This window comes from Mustela putorius, unplaced genomic scaffold (assembly GCF_011764305.1).
Source record: "Mustela putorius furo isolate JIRA1106 unplaced genomic scaffold, ASM1176430v1.1 tig00003853_pilon_pilon_pilon, whole genome shotgun sequence".
Lineage (NCBI taxonomy): Eukaryota > Metazoa > Chordata > Mammalia > Carnivora > Mustelidae > Mustela > Mustela putorius.
The window spans coordinates 18,532,959-18,540,042 of NW_025422005.1; positions in this window are offsets into that span (position 1 = coordinate 18,532,959).

A 7,084-nucleotide genomic window follows, 5' to 3' on the forward strand; every position below is an offset into this window, starting at 1 on the left:
AAAGGCGTTCATTCCCAACAAATGTTCAGAGAAGGCCTTGGTGAGAACATGATGTTTGAGCAAAGACGAAGAATGAGAAGGAACGAACCACGCAGATTTCCAAGGGAAGGGTGTTATGGGCAGAGGGAACCACATGTACAGAGGCCCTGGCTTGGGCGCATGCCTGATGCATCCACGGGGCGGCCAGGAGGACATGTGGATGGAGAGGTTGGAGAAGGGGCCAGTTCTGCAAGGCCCTGGGGGACAGTTTAGGGATGACGGCTTTTGGTCTCAGAGAAAGCGGGAGCCAAGGAAGGGGTTTCAGTAGAGGAATGACATGGTCAGACTTAGGGGGGCTCCTGCAGGGTTCTGAGGAGACCATAGGAGGCAGGCAGACAAACAGGGGGCCACTGTAGTTGTCCGGGAGACGGGTGATGGTGGCGTGGACCGGCCTGGAAGGATGTGTGGTCAGATTCTGGATATTTATAAACAACTCATATAGTTCAGGCCCCAGGATGCCACCTAGGGTTCAAGGCTCAGGGAGTTAGGCAGGAGACCCTAGATTCCAGCTTCTGGTGAGGTGGGAGCAGGGCCCCTCCAACATGTCATTTCAGCTGAAATCTGAGAGACATAAGGAGCCACCGTGAGATCAGGGGAAAATCCTTCCAAGCACAGGACACAGCATGGGGGCCTCATTTGGCCCAGGCTGCCAGAACAGAAGCTGCAGACTGGATGGCTGAAATGAAACTGTGGTGGGTTTTTTTTTTTTTTTTTTCACAGATTAGAAGGCTGAGAAGTCCAAGATCAAGGTCCCGCCAATTCAGTTCCTGGTAAGAGCTCTCTTCCGGACTTACAGACAGGCACTTCTTTTGTTACGGTCTTCACCTAGCCTTGCCACAGCGCCCGCAATTCATCTCTTTCTTTCCTGTCCTTACGGAGGTCACCAACCTTATCAGATTAGGTCCCCTCACTCTTGACTTCACTTAACCCTCATCATCTCCCGAGAGCCCCACGTCCCCATATAACCACACTGGGGAGCTTCAACATATGAATTGTTGGGGGGATGTGGAGACACAATTCAGTCCAAAGCTCACCTGCGGGGTATGTGGTGCTCAGCCCCCCTCCCCTCCGTACAGAGTAACCCTTAGCTGGGCCTGGAGGATGGGCTCTCCAGACTGGGAGACCTCAGCAGTGGACACTGGATTCCATCCCACGGAGGCAGACTGAGCGCGTGGTCCTGGTGAGGGGTTAGAAGCCTCGGGGTGAATCAGCCACCGTCCTGGTGAGTTAAGATAGGGTCAGGTTCTCAGTCCTCTATATTTAAATGTCCTATGGCCCAGATTCCCACCTCAGAGGGTGTTGTTGCCAGATCTTTGCATTTTAAAAGAGCATCCCAAGGGGAACCACTGCTGCAGGGGGAGGGGCAGGGCAGCTGGGCAAAGCAGCGGGAAAAGGGACATCAACTGCACCTGCAGAGGGGGTCTGGAGACTTCTGCTGGTGAATGACCTCTTGAAGGACTGTTGCAGCTGGGCATTGAACTGGGCAGAAAGTAGGGGCGGGGCAGAGGGAGAGGGCATTCCAAACAGAGGGAAGTGCAGAGGCAAAGACCCAGAGGCAGGGCTCGACCAGAGGAGAGGAGGAGGGTGGGGAGGTGAGAGGAGGTTCTGCACAAGTTTTCTTTGCTCCCCACTGTGACCAAGGGACAAGGTGACCAGGGTTACCTGCAGCAGCTGTAGGGACAGCATTATTGCAAAGAGGCCCCTGTTGGCTGCCCAGGTTGCCCCCCCCCCCCCCGTTGCCCAGGCGCCCAGGAGTCATTGATGGATCATCTGGGCCCACTGGCCCACCTGCTGTTCTTCCTGTGGAGGGAGGAGAAGGATGGGAGATTTCACAGAGAGCAAAGAGGCTGGAGGCTTGGGGGAGGGGATGAGTGAGGACCTCTGTATGGAGCCTGCCGACCTTATGGCCCTTCCCTGGGTGGCCCTCAATGGGTTGCCGGGGCAGAGGGCACGGGAAGCAGCCTGTCTTTCAACTATGGGTCCCAGCCTTTCTGGCTGCCGTTTGGCTCAGAGTAGTCACACCCAGAGGGGTGCTGTGCTGGAACTGGGTGCTGGAGCTGGGTGGTTCACAGGAGTAGACTGTTAAAATATTCAGGAACTTGGGGCACCTGGGTGGCTCAGTGGGTTAAGCCATTGCCTTCTGCTCAGTGCGGAGCCTGCTTCTCTCTCTGCCTCTGCCTGCCTCTCTGCCTGCTTGTGATCTTTGTCTCTCTCTCTCTCTGTCAAATAAATAAATAAATAAAATCTTAAAAGAAAAATATTCAGGAACTTTGTAAGCGGGTTGTTAAACTTTTGGTAACTTGGCGGCCTTGGTGGGTGTTTTTACTGCATGGAAACCAGCAAAAAAATAAAATAAAATAAAACAAAATAAAAAAATCAAGGATTTTTTTTTTTTTTTTAATCCGTAGAGCTAGTTAATCAGCCCTCCTCTGGACAAGGGAGCCACAGGCACTAGTGATGTGGGAAAAAAAGGCAAAAGAAAATTTATGTTTCCTTATCACCTATATCCCACTGACAAATCCTTGAAACAGGCAGAGTGACATTCCTCTAGGAACTCAGCTGCCTTGAAGTTAATACTTTGCTAAGGGCAAAAGGCAATCTTCGTCTTCCCCCGCCCCCCTTGCCCAGGATTCTGTAAGTCTACTTTAATGGAAGAATTCCTTTGGAAACTTCCTTTATTTCTACCTGCCGCCCCCCTCTCCCAAGATAAACGTTGGCAATCATCCCCCAAGCATATGGCACACTGATACACATCGGAAGGGTCTCAGGACTCAGGTTTTATTAGACAGTAATAAATGACCTTTCCCCAACAACAGCTAGCCCCCTCAAGATCCCAGAAACCTTGCTTCTACATTCCTTAGAGGCTTATGCTATCCCCAAACCCCTCCCAACTTGAAAGCATACACTGGGTCACTCCTCTGGACCCGGTGCAGCTCTTTCTGCCCACAGGTCCCAACCCTGTGCTTTGATAAAACCACCTCCTTGCACCAAAGACGTCTCAAGAATTGTTTCTTGACCGTGGGCTTTGAACCCTCAGGTCTTCCCTTACCCAAAACACACCCTCTGTGCAAAAGTCCTTCACAGAGCCTGGGAAACATCTAGCTAGATACATCAGACACTCTCAACTGTCCCTGCTCTTAAGGAGCAACCAGTCTGTTGGGAGACAGAAAAAACAACCTGGGAAATCAACCACAGAAATAATGGTAACAACAGTTGTCGTATCTCGAGTCTCTCCCATGGGTCACGGTGCTGGGAACTTTTCACACATCATCTCTACTCCTCACAGCAGATGCCACTGTATAGATGGGAAAAATGAAACTCAACGGTACAAAGGCACCTGCCTAGGATCACACAACCGGCAATGTCAGGTCCACATTCCACATTGTTCTGACTTTTGAGCTTGTATGTAGACTTGACCGCTACAATATCCTGTCTCTCAGTAGCATGCTGTACTACAGAGCCCAGGGCAGGTGCAAGGGTGGCACTGAGAAAGGCTTCCCAAGAGCGGGGACATTTGGTGTGGGCCTTGAAGGATGTATAGGAGTTTGCCAGTTTCAGGGCAAAATGAAGGGCATTCCAAATGGAAGGAGAAGCATAGGAAAAGGCATGAATGAGTGAGAAGGCATGGGAGGTTCGGGGTGGGGGAGAGGGGCGGGGAGGCAGGGGGAGAGCACAGGATTGTATTACAAGGTTGTGTCGTGGGGAAGGAGGCCAGATGAGAAAGTAGGTTGGGGCTTTATAAGGAGGACTTTAAAAGCCAGGCTAAGAGATTTGGTCTTGATCCTGAAGGCTTGGGAGCCACAGAAGCGGAAGGTCCCTGGAAATCACACTCTAGAACTGTGTAGATGTTGTGACAAGATTGCTACCACGTCTGTTTTACAAGGTGCTCTAAAGCAGTGCTTCTCAAGCCATCTGTGGAGAAGCACCATTTTTAAAAATTTCTAATCTGTTACAGACTAATACTTTTATGAAATGCAAGGAAAATGAATTACTTGAAAAATAAAATGAATTAAAAAACAAGCCTTTTTTTTTTAACTATAACATTCAAGACATGCAATTGCACTATCAAATTGCACTACAAGTTTTCACCTTTAATTTCTTTTTTTTTTTTTTAAGATTTTCCATTTATTTATTTGACAGAGAGAAATCACAAGTAGGCAGAGAGGCAGGCAGAGAGAGAGAGGGAAGCAGGCTCCCTGCTGAGCAGAGAGCCCGATGCGGGACTCGATCCCAGGACCCTGAGATCATGACCTGAGCCGAAGGCAGCGGCTTAACCCACTGAGCCACCCAGGCGCCCCTCACCTTTAATTTCTGTGTTCTTTTTGATAGAGATGCTCTTGTCCAGGGAGTCTCTGTTACAGACACATATCTAGGACAAATAAGGGTTCTCCCAGTAAGAGCTAAGTGCTGTCAAATCCCATTTCGGTGATGTTGTTCAGAGAAGGTAAGCAGCCTGCCCAGGATCACACAGCAGGTGAGAGGTGGGGCTAGGACGTAAACCCAGGGCTGTATGCATTATTAAGACTGTCTACCTCAACCCACCTGGCAGCTCCTGCCCAGTCCCTCGGCAGAGCCCTTTGGCCTGGCCCCGCAGCCTTGTCCCAGCTCTTAACACAAGGTTAAGAGCCCTGAGGATGGGGAAATGGATCCAACGGAATGGAGCCCAGAGTCCCACGCAAGAGGGTGGCAGAAGCAGCCAGCCCTCAGATCTCCTGATACTAATCTGTGCTCAGTTTCACCACTCCGTCTGCCTGTAGGCCTGGTCTCCAGGCCAGACGGTGCCAAGAAGAGCAAAGAGAAGGAGGGGCAGGAAGAGGCAGGAGACTCATCAATTCCTGACACTTAACCAGTGCTTTGTCATTCTCAATGAGCTCAGCAGCTCCCTAAGCAAAGAGCTGCTCACAGAAGCAGGAGATAGTTGGTGGTCCTACCCAGGTGGGCAGTCTGGGTGGGTAGGAGCCCCTCAGGAGCACATTCCCCATCCCTTTTAGGTGCTGCTGCTTCTCCAACTGCAGAGGGTTCCCCCCCACCCCACCCCTTGCTGGGCAAATGCTGAGAACCAGAGGACAGAATGTAAGTGGAGTCCTTGGATGTGTACTGGGCATCTCCTTGGTGCCAGGCCCTGGTCAGCTGCTCCAGGGACCCCTGGGGTGAAGGATGATTCGCAGCCCCCATGCTTGGGGCATGTTCAGCAGATGGAGGAGGTAAACAGGTTCACCAGGAACCGTAAAACATGAATGGTCACCTGACTTACCATTGACAGAGCACTTGACCCCTGGCAGGGACTAGGCCAAGCATTTCCCCCGTATTATCCAACAGAAGCCTTACAAAGCCCTCTACAGCAGGTATTATGCCCACTGCACAGATGGGGAAACTGAAGCCTGGTTGGCTGAGATTGTATTTATAGAGACGGAGGATTTGGTTTTAGGGCCTAGCTCTGTAGAATGCAAAGGTCAAAGAGTTATCGCCGTTTGCCAGGGAAGACAAGTGTGTGGTAGCTGTGACCGGGTAACAGGGAGGAAACCAGCTAGATCTTTGGGGCAAAGGTGGGTAGTCTGGGAGGCATTTTGACTGGATGTTTCTGGAAGAGGAAAGATCATGGGAAGGCTCTGAGGAGGGAAGGGTTCAGAAGCAACTGGTTGGAGCGGCTGGATCAGTGGAACACTGTAGGCAGGAGAGGTCCCATGGGTCAGGCTAAAGGTCAGAGCCAAGTCTAAGCAGTAATCCCTGGGCTCACCAGTAACTCACCAGTAACCCAAGTTTCCTCTGAATCCCTGTGAGAGGGCTGAGCAGTCAGGAGTGGGGCAGTGGGGCTGAGGGGAGGACTCTGGGGGAGCTCAGACTGGGCCAGGCTGGTTCCAATTGCAAAAGAGCTCCCTTCCCTGGGGGCCAGTAAAGAATCATGATAATAATAGCTATTCCACTTTTACTGCTCATCCAGTCAGAAAAGTGATTCTAGTTTTATTAAAATATGCAACCTATATATATAGCCAAGCATAATCCTAAACACGTTCCAGACATTAACTCTTTTAATTCTTGCAACGATCCATGATGTATAATCCCCATTTTACAGATGAGGAAACTGAGGTCCATGAGATTTAAGTGACCCACCTAAGATCATGAAGTAAATGTATGGGGGAGACAGGATCTCGGGCTCCCGTATCCACGTGTTTAAGCACTGTGCTCTGCTGGTGGGGGGGGGCAAGAAAACATACTCTGTTGTAAGAACTACCGTATTACAGATGGAAACTCTAAGTCCAAGCCAGGTAAAGGGACTGGCTCAGGCAAGTAGGGAGGACAGATCACTTGAGGAAATCAGGGCTCCAGGTCCTAGGCTAGGCTTCTACCCTCGCCCCACTGCAAGTCCAAATGATAGCTGGAGAGAAGCCGAGAGCCCTCCCAACCTGCGCACACCCACTATCTTCCTGGGGTTCCATGAGGGCCCCGTGGGGGAGAAAACAGTAAGATTACAATTCTGGCACCATTTTCCTAAAGACAAAAGCCAGTTATAACTAAAGATAGCTTCTCCCTCTCATTTATTTATTTATTTTTCTTTCTGATTACAAAAGGCTATATGATCGTGGCAAAATTTTTTTTACAAAGTTAGAGCAAATGAGAAAAAAAAGAGAAAAGAAAACAAAATCACCTTAAAACTCTTCCTTGAATACTGGTGTATTTTCAAGATTTCTCTGCTCCCTCTGTTTTTATAGGCAGGAAGCAAGAGATTTGGCTTCCAGTCCTGCCTCGCTGTGTGACCTTGGGCAAGTCCCTGCCCTTCCCTAGGTCTCAGGCTCCTCACCTGTGAAAGGAGGTTTTGGTCATGGTGACCTCAGAGGAGGCCCCTTGCAGCTCTGACCTTCTGTTTCTGCTTCTGTTCCTGGATTGGCAGAAGAGGCACAGGCAGACTGCCCCTCTGCGGGGGACGCATGGCTGACAGCTCCCAGCAAGTCACCTCCGGGACGATGTGATAGGCCTGGAAACAGCCTTCAGTGCAGGCTCAGCGTTCCCAGGCCTGCCTGCTCCCTAGGCCCATATGGTGCCCCCT